This window comes from Saimiri boliviensis, chromosome 2 (genome assembly GCF_048565385.1).
Source record: "Saimiri boliviensis isolate mSaiBol1 chromosome 2, mSaiBol1.pri, whole genome shotgun sequence".
In the NCBI taxonomy this organism is placed as follows: Eukaryota; Metazoa; Chordata; class Mammalia; order Primates; family Cebidae; genus Saimiri; species Saimiri boliviensis.
In genome coordinates this window covers 215971061-215983144 of record NC_133450.1, presented here as the reverse complement: position 1 = coordinate 215983144, position 12084 = coordinate 215971061, and the positions used below count along the sequence as shown (strand labels likewise).

Below are 12084 nucleotides of genomic sequence, written 5' to 3'. Positions count from 1 at the left end.
GCTCCCTGCGCGCTCCCAGGTGCGCAGTTGGCGCAGTCGGCGGCGCGGCACGGCGGCGGCGGGCGCTGGCTGGAGCTCTCAGGTGCGGCAGGGCGCGCGTGGAGGGGGAGCGCGGCGAACGAGGGGGCGGGGTTTCCGTTCCCCAGCAGCCGCGGGGCCCGCCCCCCAGCCCTGCCAATGGGCGCGCTCGGCGGTGTCACGTGCTCGTCGCCGCCGCTGCCGCCGCCGAAGCGGAGACCGGAGCCGCGAGCGCCACCAGGGCAGCAGCCGCCGCAGCCGCCGCCGCTGGGCTGAGGAGCCAGGGACGCGAGCGGGCGAGGTGGCGGCGGCGGCGGAGCGGGAGCGGGTACCGGGCGCGGGCAGAGCGCGGCGGCGCGGGTAGGCTCCGGCGGCGGGGCGGGCGCCTGCGCGGCGGGCCGTCCCGGGCGGGCGGCGGTTAAGGCGGCGGTTGAGGCGGTTGGCGGAGCCGGCCCGGGCCCCGCATTGTTTGTTGTGCGTCCTTAGCAGCGGCGGCGGCGGCGGTGGCGGCCGAGGCGGAGAGCGGGGAGCAATCCCGGCCCCGCGGCTCCGGCATTGTGGCCGCGGCCGCCGCCGCTGCGGTGCCCCGGCCGCTTCGGGCAAGGGCAGCGGGCAGCCTTCCTCACCTTCGCGGGGACGGGGTCCCGGCCGAGCAGGGGAGGGCGTGGGCAGGGCGGGGGGACGCGGCGCCGGGAGGTCTGCCGGGACGGAGGGCTCGGGGCTCGGGGCAGGTGTTGGAGGACATCGAGGGAAGGAGCTGGGGGAGAGGCTTCGGGGGCAGGCGGAGGATGTGGGCACATTTGGGGGTAAATAGGGGTGCAGAGGGATCCGGCCCAATGGAGGAAGACAGCCTTTGGGCAGGTTTGGGGGGCCCCCCTGGGCCAGGCGCGTGCGAGATGGAGGACGTTCCGGCCGGTGGGGGGGCACCATAGTGTGGAGTTCAAGAGGGAGTGAGGGGGTCTTCGGGGAGGGCACGGGCGAGTGGGTGGGAATGGAGGGAGAAGACTGGGGACTCGAGCCGGACTGGAAGGAGCGCTGCGTACCAGGGGCAGGAAGTGGGGCGGGTGTTGGGAAGGCCACCGGGACGCCCGTGAAGGGGGACGATGGAGGAGAGGGGGTCGGGGCAGGGGGAAGTGAGGGCCGGCAGGGAGCGCCTGAAAGGGAGAGAGGGGAGCAGGGTGCCTAGGTGTCTGGGCTGGTAGGGAAAATGAAGGGTAGGCCTGGGGGCTCCAGAAGACCTGCGAGGGGTGTGAGGGAGTGTGTGTTCAGGTGTATAGGGGAGACCGCAGGGAGGGAGGAGGGGGTTGACAGGTGAGGGTAAAAAGGCAGGTATCTGGTGCTCAGGGAAGAGGAGTATGGGGTGCAAGGGGGAAGTTGATGGGGGCAGAGACTGAGTTTGAGGGCTTAGAGAGAGGTGGGGATAGCAGCCGAAGGATGTTGGTGATGAAGAGCTGGAGGTGTGTGGGGCATTTAAGGGGTAGCGGTAGAAGTGAGTGAAATGGAGGATTTTCATGCAGTCAGTATGGAAGAAGGTGGGAGCAGCCAGAGAGCGAACTTTGGGGTAGAACGGAGGGTCAGGGGCTCTTGGCAAGTGTTGGAGGACATTAGGGGCAGGATCTGGGGGAGAGGGACAGGTGTGTGGGGTGCCGTGGAGTGTGTGTCAGGTAGAGGGCAAAAGGGGGTGGGGAAAGGGAAATGTTCTTGTAGTGGTAGGTAAAGTGTGGGGACAAATGGAAAGATTTCTGAGGCAGGAAATGTGGAGAGGTTGGGGAGGAGGAAGGTGGAGGGGACTCTGTGAGAAGGAAATCAGTAGAAGGGAACAACGGGATAGACTGGAGGGGAAGGTGGACGGGTCTGGAGTACAGTAGGTGGAGGGAGGGAAGCACAGGTTTGGGGCACTGAATTTTGTGCTATAGTGAGAAGGGAGGTAGAGAGAAAGAAGGAAAGTAGACAGACTATTTTGGGGTAGAGGATGTAGAAGAATGCTTAGTACCTATAGTGGAGTAAGAGAAGGGCGAGGTAGGGATGTATGTGGACATGTCTGTAACTAGAAAGACACAGGTGCTGGATTCGAATGGGGTGGTGGTAGTGGTGGGAAGTAGGATACCCAGGTTTAGGGCAGGAAATGACTGTTTAAGTTGAAGAGAGCCAGGAAGACAGGTTGCCTAAGAGAGTATGGAAGATCCAAGGGGTGGGAGTCTGGGGAGAGAATGGAACACTTGAGTATTAAGAGATGAAAGGGGCCAAAATTTTTAGGTCACTGAAAGTATAAGGAAGGGCAGGCAGAGTGCAGAAGTTGGAAAAATAAATGGAAAGGATTAAATTCCATGCTAAGAGAAAATGGAGATTGAGGGGTGAGGTGGGGGAACCTGGATCCTGGGATGATGTTGATGGAAAATTGAGGACATTAAACCCAGTGTCGTATCTGAAAGCTCATACTCCTAGGGTCAGAGAGAACATCGAGCCTGCTTATAATTTCAGAACCCAGTAAATAAGGAAGCGGGGAGGGGGAAGGAGGAATGAGTGCACATGCCCAAATTTGGAAGAGGTGTGTGGTGGGTATCATCCTAGCTTATTGGTTTGATGAGTGGACAGAAGAGCTCCACAGGGTCGTGAGGAGTGCACCGAGAGTGAATGGAAATGGGTTTGCAGCAGGTGCAGGGCAGATGTCTTTGTGAAACTGCAAGAGAGCAGGCCCAGCAGCCAGTAGCATTCAAGGGCTATGTATAAGAGAGGGAGAAAGGGATACCTTGGTGCAATGTCTCAGATACCCTGGTGCTTTCTGGGTAATGGGCCTGTATTCAGGCATGGGGTGATGTAATATCTGAGTCCCATGCTACCAGCAGACGGAAGTAATGCCCACCTAGCTCCTAAAAGTGGCAGAATTGGAGCTTTTTGACTCTTAACACTGTTTAAAGGCATGAATAACTGATTCTGGATTGTTGACTTTTTCTCCTGAATAGTTCAAGTAAAATTTAGTTGGAGGCTTTGGATTCTTGATTTGAGTTGGGGAGTGTAATGTTAGCTTTATTGAGGAAAGACACTTACGGGGTTGGGCGGACATATGGCCTTCAGCTTGCCAAACACATGGGAAGTAACCTTTAGGGGTTTGAACACAGACATTGATTTCAGTGCAAGTCTCATTCAGTGTTCTGTGGCTGGTGTTAGATTCTTTGGGATTTGAAAGGATTAAGCAAACTACTTTGAGACTGCTTCAGTAAGCAAGGTTTCCTAGAATCCTGGAAAACAGCTTCCCTTTTGACAGTTGAAAATTAAGTCTTACAGATTTTGCTAAAAAATAAATTTCATTGTGTTGCAGAAATAACTTCAGTTATCGCTCCGTGGGCTTCACGTAACCTGTAGTGTGGTTATCTAGTAGATTCAAATCAAAGGTCCTCTTTGGTAGCTCGGGAGCTTTCTGGGTTGGTTAGTTTTTCTTTTGTCAATTTAGGAAGTATCTTTGGCCATTGTATGTTCAAATAATAAGTTTGAGTGGAAGTGGGAATCTTGCCTAAACATAATGAGGGTGGAGCAGAACACCAAACGTTAATCAGAATCTGTAAATATAAATTTTTTTTTTTTTTTTTTTTTTTTTTTTTGAGACAGAGTTTCGCTCTTGTTACCCAGGCTGGAGTGCAATGGCGTAATCTCAGCTCACCGCAACCTCTGCCCCCTGGGTTCAGGCAATTCTCCTGCCTCAGCCTCCTGAGTAGCTGGGATTACAGGCATGCACCCCCATGCCCAGCTAATTTTTTTGGATTTTTAGTAGAGACGGGGTTTCACCATGTTGACCAGGATGGTCTCGATCTCTTGACCTCGTGATCCACCCACCTTGGCCTCCCAAAGTGCTGGGATTACAGGCTTGAGCCACTGCACCCGGCCAAATATAAATGTTTAAAAAAAACTGGAAGCTAATGATTTGTAAAATGCAAATTTGAGGTGTGTCATGGCAGCAAAATAATGCTCTGAAGGCATTGCTGTAAGATTTTATTTTTGGAGGGAAAGATTGTTAAAGTATAATATGCCTTCAACTGAAACTCTTCTAGTATTTTGAGATTTGATGTATGTATGCAATGTAATTATTGGGAGCATGTCTGATCTCATTTGCTTTTTGGCAGAGAATTTGAGCAATAGGATATAAGATGAATAGAGTGAACTTTGAAAATTCTCTCCAACATAGCCATTGTTTCTTCCTTTTATTTTTTAAGTCCATTGTGTGAGTTTATGTTACTGACTTGGGGTGCCCAGTACTTTCTTGCTCAGAATACTCAATTCTAGCAAAGTGTTACATATATTTGTTCTGTGAAGATCTATGAGTTGGGATGATTTGTAGGCACTTTGGATATCCTAAGTTTATGAACCAAGAAAAGCAGGTTATATAGGCTTTGTAGGCTAAATAATTGGGTTCTGGTTTTGTTTTCACTGGTGACTAGCTGGACAAGATATTTAATCCCTTTGTGCTGGTTTCTTCTCCAGAAACCTGACTCTATCCATCTCCCATGAGAATCAAGATGGCTTATATAAAACAAGTTTAAGTCTTTTGAGAAGACTAGAATTACGTAAATATGGGGATAGATGTTATTTCTTTAGTTCCTTTTTTCTCCCCTGTGGTTTTTAGACTGGTCAACTATTAATTAGTACTTCATAATTTGCCATTAGGTGGATTAATTTGTTGTGAGAAAGTTGAATAGAGATGAAACTTACGTGAATATCAGAGATGTCTGCAAATTGAAATTTGTTCATTCTTTGCTCTCTGCTTACCTTTCCCATTTCTCAGCTAAGTGTTAGTGCTGATTTGAATTCTTCAGCCTGAGCAGAAGCTTGTGAGAGACACTGGGTTCTAGCTATAGCCCAAGATTGTTTCTAAGCAGGAATTTCCAGAGACAGAGTACTTCTTTGGCTCAGTGAATTCAATTCTTATATCAGAAATAATAAAGATAATACATTTTCGTATTTATTTTGCAGAAAATGGATTACTGTCTGAGTGGCTGGAACAGAAAAATAGAGCTATCCTGTTTGCTAGTGACATCAAGCTTTCCTTGTTCTGATTTGTTGAATACTTTTTCAAGTTTTAGTTATCAGATGATTACCTATCATTTGGTATTTCCATGTGCATTGACAGATTATGCTCTATTTGAGGGGGAATGATTTTTAAATGCTTTCTTAATGTTGTGTTTGGTTTATGAGTTGTAAAGAGCCTTCCAGATGCTGGTCATGATTGTCACAGCAAAAGGTAAATAGCAAATTGCCTTTTTTTTTTTTTTTTTGAAGAGACAAGGTCTTCTTGCTCTGTGGCCCAGGCTGGAGTGCAGTGGTGTTGTCATAGCTCATTGTAACCTGGAACTCCTGAGCTCAGGTGATCCTTTTGCCTTAGCATTCTGAGTGGCTGAGTAGCTGTGACTACAGGCATGCACCACATCTGGCTATTTTTTTTTTTACTTTTAGTGCAGACCAAGTCTCCAGGTCTTGCTGTGTTGCCCAGGCTGAACTTGGACTCCTGGGGCTTAAGCCATTCTCCTACCTCAGCATAGGTTACTTTATTACACATTTTTTGCCTTGAGCTTGGTAATACCCAGCTCTGTTAGTGGTCTTTCTTTGCGAGGTGATCCACTCTAATAGTTCACTTTCTTATGTAACGTGTTTGAACACTGTTACCCATTTTATTGCTTTTCTGTTTTCATTTGTTTTGCATACATCCTTTTATTGAAAGATTGGTGGTTTTTCAAAATTTGTTTAGCTGCAGAAACTGTTTCTGACTGGTAATTTTAAGAGGCTTGCTAATCGAGTCTAGTTTTAGAAAACTTTACTGAGAGATGTAAGTTTATTTTATGTGTCAGTGAAAATAGAAATAAAGTAAATAAGGCCAGATTAATGGTGATATAGATAATTTGGTGATTTGAGCCTGAGAGGTGTGTTAATCTTTAATATAGCTTTTACTTCTTGCATTGAATAGTGAGGTAACCAAATGGTCTGATTTGTCACTTTCATGTCTGATTTGAATTGTTTCTTGTCCTAAGGGTCCATTAAGTGTATCCTGTTTGAGAAGTATAGTGCCTACGTCACTATAGACTCTCCATATGTGTATGTGACTGGGTGAATGAAGCAGTTCTAAATTTTATTTATTTGGTATTCAAATTCTCTTAACTTCTGACATAACTAACGCTGATAAAACATCTGCTTTCTTTAGTTAACTTTAGCATAACTTGAAAGAGTACAGTTGATAACATCAATAATAAAATCACAGCTTTGCATTGTGTGACTTCATGGTTCATTTCCACTTGAAAAGTGAGAATTCTGCAGCAGGTTGTGTAATAAATTCTGAGGCATTTCTGGGTCATGGGTAAGATGTAGTTTCTTACTGCACCTGCAGAATTTCCTGTTCTTTGCAGTTTTCCAGGTGCCAGGATTTTTCACACTATCCTATTGGGCAGGTCAGCATTTTGTTTATGAATTTAATTTAACCAGTGTAGTACTGTTGACATATAGTGACTAGTAATTGTCCTAAAGGGCTCTATTTAGATTTTTTCTTACCATGGTTGTTTCAGTATGCCATTATTAAGCCTGTTTTGCCAGTTAATTCAGCAAACATGAATTGACATTTAGACTCAAAGGTGTGGTTTTTTTTTTTTGTTTGTTTGTTTGTTTTTGACAGAGTCTTGCTCTGTCGCCCGGGCTGGAGTGCAGTGGCACAATCTCCACTCACCCCAACCTCCACTTGCTGGGTTTAAGCAATTCTCCTCCGTCAGCCTCCCAAGTAGCTGGGATTGCAGGCGCGCGCCACCACGTCCAGCTAATTTTTTGTATTTTTAGTAGAGACAAGGTTTCACCATGTTGACCAGGCTGGTCTCAAACTCCTGACCTTGTAATCTGCCCGCCTCAGCCTCCCAAAGTGCTGGGATTACAGGTATGAGCCATTGCGCCTGGCTGGCAGTTCATGTTTAAGATGTTTATAATTCCAACTAAATCTGAAACTCATTAAACACTGCATCTAATCATAGGCTTCTGTTCAGCTTAGGCAAACTAAATTTTAACCTAGTGAAGTTTTGGATACTGGATAACTTTTTAGTTAAATAACTGAATAACTCAGCAAAGCTAGTGAACTAGAGGGGAAAGATGTTGCAGTTTTGATGATTAAAAGTTGGAGGGAATAAACATCTCAAGCCTTTGGTATGCATATTTTCGGTTGTTTTTGAAGTAAGTTGTGAATGAACTTATTTATTTATTTTTTTTTGAGACAGAGTTTTGCTCTTGTTACCCAGGCTGGAGTGCAATGGTGCGATCTCGGCTCACCACAACCTCCGCCTCCTGGGTTCAGGCAATTCTCCTGCCTCAGCCTCCTGAGTAGCTGGGATTACAGGCATGCGCCACCATGCCCAGCTAATTTTTATATTTTTAGTAGAGACGGTGTTTCACCATGTTTACCAGGATGGTCTCGATCTCTTGACCTTTTGATCCACCCGTCTTGGCCTCCCAAAGTGCTGGGATTACAGGCTTGAGCCACCGCGCCCGGCTGTGAATGAACTTATAATGGCAAGGTTAGCATAGAAGAACAGATACCAAACATAGTGATGATGCTTTTAAAAACATGGTATCTTAAAAATAAGTACTAACTGTGATTTTTTTTTTTGTTCTGCCAGTTTTGTGGTAAATGTCGTAGAATTATACAAAATTGACTTTCGAAGTTGGTCAGTATTCTTGTTCCTTTATTTCTAGAGCTCAGAGTTCATATACCTGAGCTTTGGTCCCTGTAACAGCTGTATAGTGTAGGTGTATGGTGGAATATTACATTTAGAGAAATGGAGGCACAAGTAGTTCACTTTAGAGCAGAAATTGGCACACTGTCAGGTCACTCAGAAGTTGTACGTCAAATTCATGTTAGTTTCTGAATTTGGCAAGGAGGGTTGATGGCTGAGCAAATTTGAAATCTGCCTCTTTTAATTAAGCTGTTGAGTACGAGTCTTTTTGTGGACTGAATGGGATAATGCTTAGTCCTCCTAGGAAGCTCAGAGTCCCAGGATTATGGGATAGTAATGAATCTGAGAAAAAGTACTGGTACTGTGTGGAGTACGGGTAGGCCCACAGTGCCTGGTGTGCAACCTTAATTGCTGTATTAGAAGAGTGCTTTTGTTACTAAAAGACTTAGCTGTGACATCTGATCCTATTTACTAGTTGTAGCTCTCTCTCCTTAAGACTGAAACAGGAATAATACTCCTAATTTACAGAGTTATATTGAAGATTAAAGAAACAAAATTGTTTAGAAGCTATAAAGCATGTATATATATTCATACACACACACACACACACACACACACACACACACACACACACACACACACACACACATATATATTTAAGGAAGGATTGAGCAGAAATTAAGGGCAGGCTTTGAAGTGATGGACTCAAAAGGACCTGGATTTTTGTTTTTCATTTTTCATCACGGACTTTTCAGATGTATATGAGTGGAAACAGTATAATGAATTTCCATATATCCATCAACCAGCTTCATCTGTTATTAGCATTTTGCTGCTCATCCCTCACTCACAATTGCATTTTACTATTTTTTTTTTTGCTAGAGAATTTACAGCAAGTCTTAGACATCATATACTTTGCTCCATAAATACTTCAGTATGTATTTCTGACTGATAAGAACCAAAAAACCAAATAACCACAACATGATTTTAACCCCCTAAATTAACAATAATTCCTTATCTTATACTCAGAAGGACTTGGGTTTAAAACATAGCCCTTAAAAACCACTTACCAGCTTTGTGAGTTAAGCATATTATTTACTCTCTCTGAGCTTCTGGTTTCTTATCTGTAACGTAAAGATAATACCTCATGAAGTTATTTTGTGCTTAAATGAAATAACATATAAAATGTCTAACAAAAAGTTTCTTGGCAAGTGATCCACCCTCTCTTCTGAGCCTCCTGTGACATGTGAATTAGAATTATGGGCTGCTCTCCTCCCTTCTTTAGTATCACAGAGAGTAACAGTACTCTGGAATTATTGCCCACAAGCCTAGTGAAATTTCTCTTCATTGGGCAATTTGACTCTTCTAGTGAAATTCTATTAACAGCTGAGATGATGTCTCTCTCTCTCTCCTGCAGCATCGTTATTCCCCTGTCTACTGGCTCATTCCAGTTGACTTATAGATACTATATTTCCTCTTTTTTTTTTAGACAACCATTTCTTGACCACAGTGCCTTTTTTAGCTGCTACCCAATTTCTCTGCTCCCCTTTACTGCAAAACTTATTGAAAAAGTTGTTTCTTCTATTCATCTTTAGTTCTCATGTTCTCTTCTGAAATCACTCTAGTGAGCTTTTTAATCCTATCACTCTTCTGAAACTGCATATGTCTAAACTACGAAGTTTAATTCTTATTTGACCTATTAGCAGCGTTTGGCACAAATGGGTGCCTCCTTCAGTGAAACACTTTCTGCTTTGGTTTCTAGGATACCACACTGCTGGTTTTTCTACCTACTTGGCTTCATAGTCTCTTTTTTGGTTCTTCCTCATTACATCTACCTCTTAGTATTAGACTGCCCTATGGGATCTCTGTTCTTATTCTCATTCCCTTGGTGTTCTCATTGATTTTCATGGCTTTAAATGCACGTGATGATGACTGTCAGATTTTCTTGTTTTTTTTTTTTTTTTTTTTTTTTTTCTTTATTTGAGTCAGAGTTTTGTTCTTGTTGCCCAGGCTGGAGTGCAATGGCACAGTCTTGGCTCACTGAGCCTCCACCTTCTGGGTTCAAGTGATTCTCCTGCCCCAGCCTCCCAAGTAGCTGGGATTACTGGCGTGCCACCATGCCCAGCTAATTTTTTTGTGTTTTTAGTAGAGATGGGGTTTCACCAGGCTGGTCTCGAACTCCTGACCTCAAGTGATCCGCCCGTCTTGGCCTCCCAAAGTGCTGGGATTACAGATATGAGCCGTCGCGCCTGCCTGACTCAATTTTTTACCTCTAGTCTGGAACTCCGGATTTGTATATGCTACTGCCTACCTGACATCTCCTCTTACATCTTTTATCCTTATTTCAAATTGAACTGACTCCGTCTTCTCTTCCCCTTGCTCCTTTTATAATCTTTCATATCTCAGTAAATATCAGCGTCATCTTTCTGTTTTCTCAGGTCAAAACCTGGAGTCATTCTTGACTGTTTTCACACATCACATCTGATCCCTTAGGAAATCTTACCAGCTTTGTTTAAAATATATCAAGAATCTGACCGCTTCTCATCACTTCCACTGGTGTAAACCTACATCACTGTTTCCAAATTATTGCAGTAGCTCCCCCACCTTTTTTTTTTGCCCTTTCCTCCTTATAGTCTATTCTTAATGCAGTAACATAAAGATAAGTCAGATTTTGTCTTCTCTAGTTAAAACCCTCTGGTGATTCCCCATCTGGCTCAGCGTAAAACACAAAGTCCTATCAAGTCCTTTCATGATCTAAGTCTTTGCTGTCTGACCTCATCTTCTCTTACTCTTCTTTTTGCTTACTCCATTCTGGCCACAATGGTCTTTTTGCAGATTCTTTAATGTACTAGGCATATTTCTGTTTCAGATCCTTTGCAATTGTTTATCCTGTCCAGAATGCAGTTTTTCAGACATTTGCTTGGCTCCATCTTATTTCTCATTTTCAGTGAGGCTTTCTCTTACCACTCTATTAAAATGGCAGCTCCTCCATTTCTGGTTCTCCCTATCCAGCCTTTCCCGTCCTTTTTTGCTCCATACATACCACTTAAAACCATTTCACTTGTGATATTTTGCTTATATTATTTATTGCCTTTTTTCTCCACTTGATATAAGCTCCATGAAAGCAAGGATTTTGTTGGTTTTGTTTTCTGTAGATTTCAAGCATCTGGTAGAACTGTGCCTGGCATTTAGTAGGAACCTTAGTATTTGTTGAATGATTTATTAATTGTAGTCCATTACTTGGAAAAGGTTTAATTTTTTAAAGTTTTAATTTCGTTTTTTCTTTGGAATATTATGCACCTTAAAGTCGTCTTTTTGCTGTGTTTGTTTTTCTTCATGAGTATCCTTATTAATTTATTCATCTGGAGTCCTTATTAAGCACTGTGCTAGTTGCATTGGGATATACAAATATATACATATGTTTGTATATACTCTTATAAATTGTATAATTATATATGAATAAAATTTTATAAATAAAATTATAAAATATATATCTTTTATATATAAATTATATACATATATATAATTTTCTTTTTGAGGCAGGGTCTTGTTCTGTTGCCCAGGCTGGAGTACAGTGGCGTGATCAGAGCTCACTGCAGCCTTGACCTCCTAGGCTCAACCAATCCTCCCACCTCAGTCTGCTAAGTAGCTAGGACTACAGACATGTGTCACCACGCCTGGCTAATTAAAAAAAAAATTTAGGCCAGGCTCTGTGGCTCACACCTATAATCCCAGCACTTCGGAAGGCCGAGGCAAGCAGATCACGAAGTCAGGAGTTCAAGAGCAGCCTGGCCAACATAGCGAGACCCTGTCTGTACTAAAAATACAAAAATTAACCAGGCATGATGGCACACGCCTGTAGTCCCAGCTACTCGGGAGGCTGAGGCAGGAGAATTCTGTGAACCTGGGAGGTGAAGATTGCAGTAAGCCAAGGTTGCACCACTGCACTCCAGCCTGGGTGACAGAGCAAGATGGTCTCGGGAAAAATAAAAATATTTTGTAGAGATGAGTCTTGCTATGTTGCCCAGACTGGTCTTGAACGCCTGGGCTCAGCATCCTCCTGCCTGGGTATCCCAAAGCCCTGGGATTACAGGCATGGGCCACTGTGCCCAGCCAGAGCTAAAGCAGTCATAGACCCTGACTTTTTTTTTTTTTTTTGAGATGCAAGGTCTTGCTCTGTCGCCAGACTGGAGTACAGTGGTGCTATCTCCACTCACTGCAATCTCCGCCTCCTGGGTTCCAGCAATTCCCCTGCCTCAGCTTCCCGAGTAGCTGGGACTTAAGGTACCCACCACCACACCCAGTTAATTTTTTGTATTTTAGAGATGGGGTTTCACCATGTTTGCCAGGATGCTCTCGATCTTCTGATGTGGTC

General features: G+C 44.3%; 1 protein-coding gene across 4 annotated transcripts in view; it reads left to right on the top strand.

Moving 5' to 3' along the window:
- The first annotated feature begins 212 nt into the window (after positions 1-212).
- Positions 213-12084, top strand: part of STRBP (spermatid perinuclear RNA binding protein) — a 172644-nt gene continuing 160772 nt past the window's right edge. For all 4 annotated transcript variants that reach the window (XR_012516672.1, XM_039474645.2, XM_039474641.2 and 1 more), the window contains exon 1: positions 213-378. The gene's annotated coding sequence lies outside the window, so the exon portion shown is untranslated. The remainder of the gene's footprint in view (positions 379-12084) is intronic.